This window comes from Marmota marmota, unplaced genomic scaffold (assembly GCF_001458135.2).
Source record: "Marmota marmota marmota unplaced genomic scaffold, marMar, whole genome shotgun sequence".
In the NCBI taxonomy this organism is placed as follows: domain Eukaryota; kingdom Metazoa; phylum Chordata; class Mammalia; order Rodentia; family Sciuridae; genus Marmota; species Marmota marmota.
In genome coordinates, this window is record NW_026000076.1 from 2,291,198 (window position 1) to 2,303,627 (window position 12,430).

The 12,430-nt window shown below is 33.1% G+C and overlaps 1 protein-coding gene and 1 non-coding gene across 2 annotated transcripts in view; one reads left to right on the top strand and one right to left on the bottom strand.

Moving 5' to 3' along the window:
* Positions 1-12,430, top strand: part of Dpyd (dihydropyrimidine dehydrogenase) — a 761,982-nt gene that overhangs the window by 559,981 nt on the left and 189,571 nt on the right. The window lies entirely within an intron of this gene.
* LOC125620147 lies at positions 9,112-9,214 on the bottom strand. The gene has a single exon (XR_007351730.1). It is a non-coding gene; the product is annotated as a U6 spliceosomal RNA (small nuclear RNA).

Consider the following 12,430-nt stretch of genomic DNA (forward strand, 5'->3'; position numbering starts at 1 on the left):
CATTGTTTATGCAAAGAGAACCCATTCTGAGTGCCATTGAAGAGAATTTATGGATATCAGTTGTCCTTTGAAAAGAAAACAGGTCTAAGAGGCAGACAAGGGTAAAATTAAGCTCACAATTGTGAAATATAATGCTTTTCTTTCTAACTTTGCAGAGATACTAATACACTGATAATAACTTCTCTCCCAGGACAAGCACTTACCTATAAATTTATGTAGTTATTTTCTCAAACCCTTAAAATGTAGGAGACAACAATATTAGTGTCCTGATACTCTCTCTTAATTTATTTCTTTCCCATCATCCCCTTACAAAGGTATCCCTTTATCAGTAGAAGAGAGGAGATCATGAATGCCATGGGGATAAGCTATGTCAATTCACAGTGTCCATGTCATTAGCACAGTCACACTATGCTCTGAGAGTCTTCCGAAATTGTGTTTATACTCTGTTTGTGATACTGTTCACCAACAACAGAAGTTATTTGCAGCCATTTTCTGCATAGATGAATGTCCCCTTGGGCAGCATGAACAACTAAGTACCTTGTGAATTCCTAATGGAAAACTATATCCTACATTCCAAGAAATCCTTAAGTGTGGGGCATAATAAATACTGATCCACACAAGGATTGTGCAGAAGTCATGGGAAAAGCTAGGATCAGAATAGAGACAGAGGAGTCTAGTCAGGCCAGCTTCACCATACTGTTGAGTCCAAACTTTAACTCAATTCAGTTAACAAATGTTGGGTCAGAAAGTATACTAAAGAAGCAGGGAATGGTAGCACACACCTCTAATCCCATCAGCTCAGAAGGCTGAGGCAGGAGGATCACAAGTTCAAAGCCAGCCTCAGCAACTTAGTGAGGCTCCAAGCAACTTAAAAAGACCCTGTCTCAAAATAATTATAATAAAAAAGGGCTGGGCATGTAGCTCAGTGATTAAGCACCCCTGGGTTCAATCCCAGTTAACAACAACAACAAAAAAGAAAGTGTACTAAAGATTTACACACAATATTTCAGTGGTCTTCACATTTTTATGTTCAATAATACCCCACAATTAAAGTAAATAATAAACTATATAGTCCTCACTTATTTTAAATTGACCTTATATTTTATAGACATTAGTTTAAGTGATGGCATGTTTTGAAAATATTAGTTCTTAAAATTAAATAGTTTTATCACTGTTTCAATATGCCTGAGTCTAAATAGTATTATCATTACTCATTTAAAAATATATAAATTCCAAATAACAGTGAGAAGTTTTACAACATTTTCTTTCTCTTTGCTTGCACTTCCAGTCAATTCCTCCACCAAATTTTGTTCTTTATCATGTATATTTTATGCTTGAACATTTTTTAATGAACTACCCTATGAAGTAACTCTAACAGAATATATGACTAAAAATGAATATTTATATTTTTTGAATCCCTGGACTAAGCCTTTAAATGATGAAGTTTTTTTTCTTCTGTATTGTTAGAATTTTTATGTTATAATGTAGCAAAATGACACTGATAATTTTTCAACGTAAAAGTAAATTTTTGGAAATGCACTATCAATGAGAAAATTGGACTTTTTCACAATAATTTGAACTTATATATCAATTTCTTCATGCCATTGAGGCCTGTTATTCTAAAAGATCAGCATTCCAAATCAATTTGATTCTACTTTAATGTTTTAAATAAGAACACCAAAAATCTTTGTACATCTTAAGTAAAGGAAATCAGGAGGAAATGTTGTAAGCCAAAAATTACTTAGTGGGTTTCACCAAAAATTATTAGGCAATTTGATGAATTCTATAGTTGATTTCACAGAATGTGGTATTTGGAAATTACCTGATTTGCCAAAACATTTATTGCCCAACCAATAAAATCAATTGCCAATTTAAAGCCCATGCCAATATTCTGACTTGTCATTTTGTTTGTCAAGTTTTATACTATATTGCATTATGTCTCTGTAGTATTTGAGAGCATTAGGAAATAGATTTCCTTCCTTAGCTGCGAAAGGACTGTTGAGAAAAAGAAGATAGGAATAGAAGACACAACATTGTATCTTGGTTACACTTTCTCAGGCATATAAAATGTAAGAAAGAATACATATGGAAATCAGAGCTCTGGAAAATTATTCCTTAAAAATAGTTTCAATTACACACACACACACACACACACACACACACCTGGGTGTACTTATGTGACAATATTTTGTCCCCACACAATTTTCCGGCAACAAAGCAGGGCCTTGGCTTTCCTTTTCTGTTTTACACAAACTTAACTATGTTTCTTAAAGTAAAACCTACAATTCTAAGAAAATATTCATTTTTTTATTTTTGTTATCATGTGCTTTTGGTAGTGTTTGAAATTTATGTTGATAGACTTTTGTATTACTAAACTAAACTGGTAAGCATTTCTGCATTTCTCAGCACTGGCTACTTAGTTGGAACCAGTTACACAGAGATATCCAGGCTTTTGAATAAGATGGGATAACATGATTTTATATACCTATTACTTTATTCAACAATTTATGTGCATTCTTATTTAAATAACCCTATGAATTAGATATCATAGGGCCCATTTTGCAGACTTAGAAATGCAAAATCCAGATGGGTAAGCACTTCAGAGAGTTTGCACAACCAGGAGATGGCCTAGTCTCTGATCAAGCTTAGATGCATCTCCAATGATGAACTTTGTCCTCCTCCAATCTGTCATGGTTATCTCTATCTAAATGTAGTATACCTGATAAATTCTAATAGGCTACAAATGCCAATTACTAGTTTGACTCTTATTCTATTTGGGTTGGCAAATCTGTGAGCATAGCCTCTGTGACCTTTGTTGGAACTGTTTCCCCATGTTACCTATATCATTTGGTCTCTACACTGGGAAATTGAGTTAACTAGGTAAAATAGATATTCTTGAATTCATTCCAAAGATCAAAAGAAAAAGCAGCATTCAGGCATTTTTCTTGAAGTGTAAGTATTCAGGTCTTGCTTGCAATGAAGCTGCTTTCAATATAGCAATAAATGGCTATATTTCTAACTGACTTGGATAAACTGGTCCATCTATGATGCTGCAACAAAGTTCAAGTGTCCTTCTTAACTTCTTATTTGTAATCCTCAGTCAGTTACAAATACTTATGTTCTTGCAACTGTCTCATATTCTTTTTGGAGAGATCCATCTTTTTTCCCATCAGTATATCATCTCTTTTATAATTTCAACTGAGCTTGTAAAAGGCACTAGGGAGTAATTCAGATTTGTTGCTTTTTCATAGTTGGGGAGAAAAAAGGGCATTTTGAAGGTGGTAAGTTAGGAAAGAAATTAAGACCAAAAACCTACAGTAAGCCTATCCAAAAGGACAAAGGTAAAATAGGGAACCCACACCATTTCTCATTTACCTTGATTTAAAATAAAACAAGATAAAGATGTACATTAAATTAAATTAATATCATAAATAAGAAGGTGAGGTAGGTTTTCTTAGCACATATCTAACATGATAGAGTGTGAGAAATTTTAATTAGATTGAGTTAACTCCTAAGAAGTGTTTGGATCAGAAACCAGGAGTCCAAGGAATGTTTTGGAGTTGCTGTTAATTCATTCAGCACATCTTGTTCGTGATTAATCTGTTTGAATTCTAAGCTTCTTAAGAGTAGGAACCACTCTTCGTTTTCATTATCTTCTGCATAGCTTAGAAAGGTTATAGGCACATAGTAGACATTTATTAAGCCCTATATGATTTTTAGGATTCATAAGTATCAGGGGGGTTTTGTCATCAGATCACCTCTTAATTTTGCCTCAAAATCTTTTACTATGCTGGTAAGCTTTTGTAAGCTTAGTTAGAAATCTTTTTTGTTTTTGTTTTTGTTTTTTTGATTAGGACGGATTGTGGGTGGTGGGGATTGAACTCAAGGGCATTCAACCACTGAGCTGCTGCATTTCCATCCCTTTTTATATTTTATTTAGAGACAGAATCTCACTAAATTCATTATGGCCTCGTTAAGCTGCTGAGGCTGGCTTCAAACTTGCAGTCATCTTGCCTCAGCCTCCTGAGCTGTTGGGATTACAAGTGTGTACCACCATACCTGGCCAGAAATCTTAACTAATAGGCTATCTTATTATGTGTCAGATCCTAACAGGTTTGTCATATGATGTCAATTAATTGTCAGAATAACCTGATCTGGTAGGCACAATTAGTGGTCTGCTTTATGGAAAAAGAAACTGAGGCACAGAGAGATCAAGTAAATTCTGTAAAATCACACAGCTGTTATTCAAGTACATTCGAATCTATACTTAATACTACATACTTAACCACAGCACTACAGCTGCCTTTTCTGCTCATTTTGTATTAATTTATTCTCTTATGTTTTTGTAATGTACTTAACATATTGGAGGAAAAAAACAGCCACTTTTCTGTTTCTTTAACAAAAACTTTTGAAAATAATCTATAAATAAAGCACTAAAATTAATCACTGTTTTAAAAAGTTCACAGCAATGACAGTCACAATTATACCATAAGTGGTCTAGTAAACCTCTCAATATTCTTATTAGCCTCAGTGCTTTATGCATTTCTCATATTAATACGCTGAGAAATAACACAAAGAATCATATGTAATTTTCAAGGCAAATGCCAAAGGTTAAATTATTCAAATAATTTCTGTGTTGGATTTTTATTCACTAGTTCCAAACATTTGTTCTTTTACTTTAGTCCAATATTAAAAGGAAATTATTAATTTCACCATTAAGCAGTATAAAATGAAAACATAATTAAAATAAATTGAGCCAATGATAATACTTTGAGTAGTTGAAATATCTTTTTGCCTTTGCTATCTGAGCTCCCCAAATTTTTAAGCTAATAACAAGTTTTCACTAGATGAGGATGTGGTTATATTTGTAGAAGTGTGTGTATGTGTTGTGTTTCTACCCTGCACATTGTTCTAAATTATATCCAAAGACCATTAATTTCACCTTCTTATATAGGTTTATAAAAGGGATCACCAGAGTCCTTAGTGTGAGAATTGTTACCTGAGAAGCTTTTGAGATCTGTTAATTCCTTGGTCCAGAGAACTATGGACTCACTAAAGTTACGCTGAGGTCAGAAATATAGATTTTTCAACAAGCATTTAAGAGAATTCTGAAACCTAGGATCTTCAATCCCCTCTTTGAGAGAAAAAAAAATAATAAAATAAAGCCTAATGTTAGGAACACTACCATGATAAGATCTAATAATTTTACCTAATAAAATTTGAGATGTTTGTGTTATGGTTTAGATATGAAATATGTCCCAAAAGCTCATGTGTGAGACAATGAAAGAAAGTTTAGAGATGAAATGATGGGGTTATGAGAGCCTTAAGCCATCAGTGCATTAATCTACTGATAGGGTTAACTGGGTGGTAACTGTAGCACCAGGGTGTGGCTAGAGGAGGTGAGTAGCATTGGTTTATATTTTGGCCATGGTGAATAAGAGTCAGAGTCAGTCAGTCTCTCTCTCTCTCTCTCTCTCTCTCTCTCTCTCTCTCCCCCTCTCCCTCTCCCTCTCTCTCCCTCCCCACCCCTTCTTGTTGCCTTGTCCTGAGTTGTATTCCTCCTTCACACCCTTCTGCCATAGTGTTCTGCCTCAGCTGGTGCCAAAACAATGGAGTCCACTTTCTATGGACTGAAACCTCTGAAATTGTGAGCTCCCAAATAAACTTTCCCTGCTCTAATTATTCCCTTCAGATCTTTTGGTCACAACAACAAAATAGCTGACTAAAACAGTTTGTTTTAGAAAGAGTGAAATGAAACAAAGTATTTTTGATGGAATATCTGGTCAAAGATCACTCTACTACTAGTAATTCAATGTTGAATTTTAAATGAGTAGACCCTTAAGAGGACTCTCAAAAGGTCTCACTTGAAATATACAAAGATATAGAGGATGATGAAAATTCTAAGGAACAACATAAGTTCACTTTACTTTAAGTCAACTGTCAGAATTATGAAATTCTTATAAGTACTCTATGTCATGAGGTTTATATACAGGTATTAAGGTTAAGGTGATGGAATACATCATTGAAAGCCCTTCTTTAGCCTCTCTAAGTGATGACCAGGTATTTCTGGGAATGTATGCATGATTGTATGCATCAAAAGGCTGCTATTGTATGGATGCTGTCTGTAAATGGTCTAGGTATTTGTGTGTGTGTGTGTGTGTGTGTGTGTGCACAAGCATGTCCCTATAAACTAGAGCTTGATGTAAATAAAGGAATGAAGAACTCAACACTTTAGTACCTAATTATGGCAAGCAGGATTGCAGTGGTATCAATTCCAAAGGATAGAACCCACAATGAAAAAAATCTCTCTATGAGCAAGGAGTTGCTGGGAGGCAATGACTAATGATTAAGAGCTCTAATCCTCAGAAGCCAAGATCCTCAAGTAGAATCAGACTAAAATTCTTAGTCATTATTTACTGTGAATTATATATATGTGTGTGTACGTGTGTGTACATACACACACGTACACACACACAATGTCTATATACTTTATACAGAGTATGTGAGATTAAAGTAAGGAAGCAATTTAAAACTCTTCATCCTTAATCTCCCAGAGTTCCAAGGAAGTCAGCTTGATACTTCCTATTTGGCTTTGGGCTCTGAGCATCAGTGTTGTGTTCTCTCTAATTCTGAAAATGGGACTTGCCCAACCAAGAAGATAGAAAAGGCATAGGCAGTTCATAGGGCCTGAGACAAAAAAAAATACAGAATGAATAAGAAAAAGGGTAATAATGGGATGATAGTGAAGAAGAAAAATATAATAGCACAAAAAACACAATGTTGTGACAACAAAATTGAGATGGTGGGAAATGTGCTATGAAGGGTAGCCTTTCGCATCTCTCCAAAAATAAATAAATAATATAAAAGAAAGAGCACAGAGAAATCAAAATCAGCAAAGTAAAGCCCTAAAATAAAGTCATGATGAAGAAACCAGAATGGGAGTGGAACAACAGAATAATTCAAAGAAAAGAAGAATTTCTAGCATTTACTTAGGACTTGTTATTTGCTTATCACCGTTCTAAGCTCATTTCTATGTTTTAACTCATTTAACAGACATTCTTCATGTATCAACTCAGAATGAAAGGCATATATTTAATTTAACTTTTCTGAATAATAATAATAATAATAATAATAATAATTTTTAAAGCATGCAGCTATAAAGAACCCACTGATTACTGAGAAAAATCCATAAGGAAAATTCTACCTAAGCACATTCCAGAAAATATTTTGAATTATAAGAATGAAAAACAATTTGGTTAGGCTCTGATGTAATCTCACAAAATGAAATAATGAAAGAAAGTGGAGTGGTGCATATTTCTTGGAGAAAGAATAACACAGCCAAATAGATATTCATGTCTCAATTCAAGAAGAAAATTCTCAAGTATACAATGGCACAGAAAATATACCCTCCTTTAAAAATATTATTGAAAATTATATAGGAAACATCTGAGGATGAATTGCAGCAGTGATTTTTAAGTTATGGCTTTTGTACCCCCACAAGCACCACATGGGAACTTATTAGAAGCACAAAATTTCAGGGCCAACCCCAGAAAAGCTGAATCAGACACTATGGGGCAGGGGGATCCAGCAGTTTCTTTTAACAAGCCCTCCAGGCAATTCTGATACATGCTCAAATATGAGAGTCACTGGATTATATGAATGAATTTAAAAAATTGGAGGGTCAGTGCAGAATTTAATCTTTTAAAAAATTAATCACATATTGAAACTTAAATAATTATTGAAGTTGAGTTTTAAAACTGAATTATATTATCAAAAAATAGTCCTAAAACAGTATCCACAAATATTAGTGAAATGTTAAAAGGAAATTACTTTAACAAAGAATAATTAATGAGAAATAACAACAGTTGGTGGGTGGAGTTTCAGGTGTTCAAAACTGTTTAGCTGAAATAGGGTATTGTTTTAAAGTGCCAATTTTTTGACTTTGATAAGTGTTTAAATATAGATTGAAACAGGCTTTTGAAAAATTTAAGGCTAAGTACTATTTGAAGTAATAAAAATTTAGAAGAGGACATGTACTATGTAATTTCCTCATTGATAATCTCTAGTAATCCTCACTGATATATTTCCTGTTGCTAGACTGGCAGGAATGAAGTACACCATAAACACTGAATGAATGTTCAAAATTGAGGCCTAATGTAAGATATGTGGTTTTATAATATAATTGGTAAACAATATATGAAAGTCATAATAAGCAATATAGTGTTCAAATGCATAGAATTTTGAAGAAACACATTTTGAGATAGGAAAATTAATTGACATTTATCTGCCTGAGTCTTCCCACCTATGTAAGAATAAGAATGCCACTTTCAGAGAGTTTTTAGTGATGATTAAGTTAAATGTTACATAAAAAAAATAAAAGACCTAGAATAGCAAAAACAATGCTAAGCAGGAAGTGTGAATCAGGCGGTATAGCGATACCAGACTTCAAACTATACTACAGAGCAATAGTAACAAAAACAGCATGGNATTTATGGTACATCTTCTTTACAGTGGTTACATAAACAGTTCCAGAATATTTCCATAATGCAAAAATTACTAAGAAGCTAGAATACAAAAATTAGATTGTTTAAAAAGCAGCAAATAAGTTTTATACCAATTTTGGTTGTGAATGTAAATATATATTAATTGGTAGGAAACTGAATTCAACAATATATTTAAAAAGCTAGGCATCTTAACCATGAAAGGAACCATCCAGGAATGCAAGGATGGCTTAACATTGTCAACCTTATTAACATAATATGTTATATACCAATGTCTAATATGAAAAGGTTAAAATTACCTCAAAGTGATCTGAAAAGGCACTCTAAATTTTTAATATCAATTTGTTTGAAAATTGTAGAAACTAAAGTTCTTTATTATAAATATCAATTATTATAATTGAGAATATTGATCTTAAAAATTCCAAGTCTTACTTAAATAGCTTGTTTTTAAAAGTATTCTCATAAAATAGATATAAAGACAAGGATATAAATGGGAGCATTGTTATTTAATATTGTTCTGGAATTTATGTCAAACATATAATATGAAAGAAGAAATACATATTTTTATTTATTTTTTATTGATTTTATTTTTTTAAATACACGACAGCAGAAAAATATTGAACGCTTCACGAATTTGCATGTCATTTTTGCGCAGGGACCATTCTAATCTTCTCTGTATCTTTCCAATTTTAGTATATGTGCTGCTAAAGCAAGCGCAAAATACACATTTTTAGAGAATAAAATTATTGTTTTTTAAATCTCAGAATTCATGAAAGTGTGGGATGGTCAGATGACAATGGTGATGGTTAGGTATTAGAGAAGCTGCCTTTTAGTTAAGAGTTCCTACATGTTGGCACTGAACTAAACAGCTCTCACAAACAACCACTGCATAAATGAGGAAAATAATACCAAAGACTTGGGTCCATTATTGTTTGATGACAGATCTGACCGATTCAAAAGTATGGTTCTTGGACACAGTGCTTTCCTTGTACAGCAGAGATAAACTTCAGTTGCATTCCTATACATCAGCAAAATATAAATAAAATAAAATACTTAATCTTAACAAAATGTATATGGGACAGAAAGAAACATAACTACTTGGGCATAAAGAAGCAGATTTGAATATAATAAAAAGTATATTATGCTCTTAGCATAACAAGACTCATTCTAGTAAATATGTCATTTAAATTGTTATAGATTTAATTAGATCACAAAACTAAAATTATTTTAATGTGGGGGAGCAAAAGTGAACAGGAAAAAAATCTTACTAAGAAAATTTTATCCACTTTTAGATATTAGTTGTCCCCCAAAAGTTCTTGTATGAGACAGTGTAAGAAAGTTTAGAGATGAAATGATTGGATTATAAAAGGATTAACCTAATCAGTGCATTAATCCCCTGGTAGTGATTAACTTGGTGGTAACTGTAAGCAGGTAAACTATGGCTGGAGGAATTGGGTCCCTGGGGGCATACCACTGGGGTTTAGACTTTGTCCTTATTGAGCAGAGCTCTCTGTCTGCTTCTTCATGGCCACTTGGGCACCTTTTCTCCACCCTGATGATCTGCTTCACCTCATTCCCCAATGAATGGACTTGGCTGTCTGTGGACTGAGAACTCTGAAACCATGAGCCCACAAATAAACTTTCCCCCTTTAATTGTTCTTATCAGATCTTTTTGGTCTCAGCTGAGGAAAAAAAGCAGTGAAAAGGACATATACAAGAAATGATTTAAACTAAATTCAGAATTATGATAACTAAAACAACGTTTACTGGCACAAGAACTCACGGATAAAGCCAGTGGAAACAGAACTCTGAAACAGATTCTAATCCCTCAAATATAACATATTATAAAAGAAGACTTTCAGATCAGTTGGGATAATATATTTCATTTAATAAGTAATGGATGAGTAAAGCTATTTAGAGGAAAATGTAAATGTTTTCTTTTTGCTATACATCAAAATAAATTATAGATGAATAACTTAAATAACAAGTACATTAATTAAAACTATTCAAAAAGGAAAGAAAATGGCAAATATTTGCCTTTTTTGAAAAAATGGGAAAGAAAAGGTTTCTAAAGAAAAAAAGAATGCAAAAAAATTTCAGGGAAGATATTAGATATACTCAACAACATGTTTATTTTAAAACTTCTGTAACTGAAAAAAACATGAGTAAAATTAAAAGGACCGAATAAACCTGTGTTCATAAGATAACAGTAATACAATTGCTTCGGAGTCAAGGTACATGCACTCCTCATGAGAGAATACCTGGTAATAAAATAGCCATATCATCAGCAAGAGCTTTACAGTCAACACACTAACACAGATGGGTTTGCTGTCACCCAGCATCTCTCACTGTAGGTTTATAGTGTGCCATTAAGGTGTGAGTCAATAAAAGCCACTCTACACTGCTCTGACTTATATGAGACAGATTTTTTGAAAAGTTTTTTTGAGCACTAGATGGAAAACAGCTGATAACCACAAATGAAAACTCTTCGAACCAAGTATGCAGAGACATGTAAAGTGAAGCAAGAGCAAGCTACTTTTGAGTATCAAAGTGTTAAAATATTTTAAAGGAAATATGTCATTCAAACATGGTTCTCAAGTAGAAAATTTTATATTATAATTTGGAATATTGTGGAGAAAACATTATTCCTTGCATGACTGAGCAGTGTCATTTAGGAATCTCGCTTAATTTACTATTGCTGTTAGACTCTTTTTATTTCTGGTTCCCATATATTCCTTAGTATAGTTATTTTTCTAGACTTCAGTGTAAGAACTCCCTGAGATAGTCTAAGCATTCTGAGAAATTTTATGCAAAAATTTTAGTCATGAATATTTGAAAGTATCTTCATTTTGTCTTCATAGTTAATGATAATCTGATCTGGCATAAAATTTTTGCATTGAAAATCACCTTTAACTAAGTATTTTTAAACCAATATTCCAATTTATTTTGTAAGATGTTAAGAAATGTGATCCCAATTGCTCTCATCTACTCTTTTTTATATGTGACTAAATGAATATGTGTGTGAATACACACACACACACACACACACATACAGAATATATATATCACACACATACATTTCAAATTTTTTTTTACGTAGGGTGTACTTGTTATCTCTTGTGATCTGATTTTTACAATGAAGATTTTCCTTTCAATTTATTGTTGAGTATTCAAGCTTTTTCTATCTGGAAAGTTTATTTTCAGCTCTGGAAATTCTCAGGCATTTGACATGTTTTTCTCCATTCTTTTAGTCATTCTACTCTTTAATTTATGTTATAGTTTAGATATAAGCTGTCTTCCAAAAGCTCATGTGTGAGAGGATGCAAGCAAGTTTAGAGGTTATGTGATTGGGTTAATATAATCTTTGCGTTAACTGGGTGGTAAATGTAGGCATGTAGGGTGTGGCTGGAGCATGTGGGTCACTGGGGGCATGCCTTTGGGGTATATATTTCATCCTGGAGAGCCAAACTCTGTCTCCTTCCTGGTTGCCATGTTCTGAGATGCTTTTCTCTGCTGCACCCTTCCACCATGATGTTCTGCCTCATCTGGGCCCCAGAGCAGTGGAGTTGGCCATCTATGGACTAAGATCTCTGAAACTGTGAGCTCTGAATAAAATTTTCCTTCTCTAAGATTTTTTTAGTCAGGTCTTTTGGTCACAGTGTCAAAAACGCTGACTAAAACAATTTCTTCTTTTTTCTCCTTTATTAATTTAATTGTTTTCTTTTGGGGGAGATGTCTGTGATATATACCTTTAACTTATTTTTCATTGGTCATTACATTTTAATTTTCTTGTAACTTTTTGTTCTTTTTTATTGTGTCCTAATCTTTTGAAAGTAGTGTCTTCTTTCAGTCTCCAAAGATATTAACTGTTTTTTTTTTCAATTCTTATCGAATCTCTGTTTCCTATAGATCATGATTCATTTATTTAT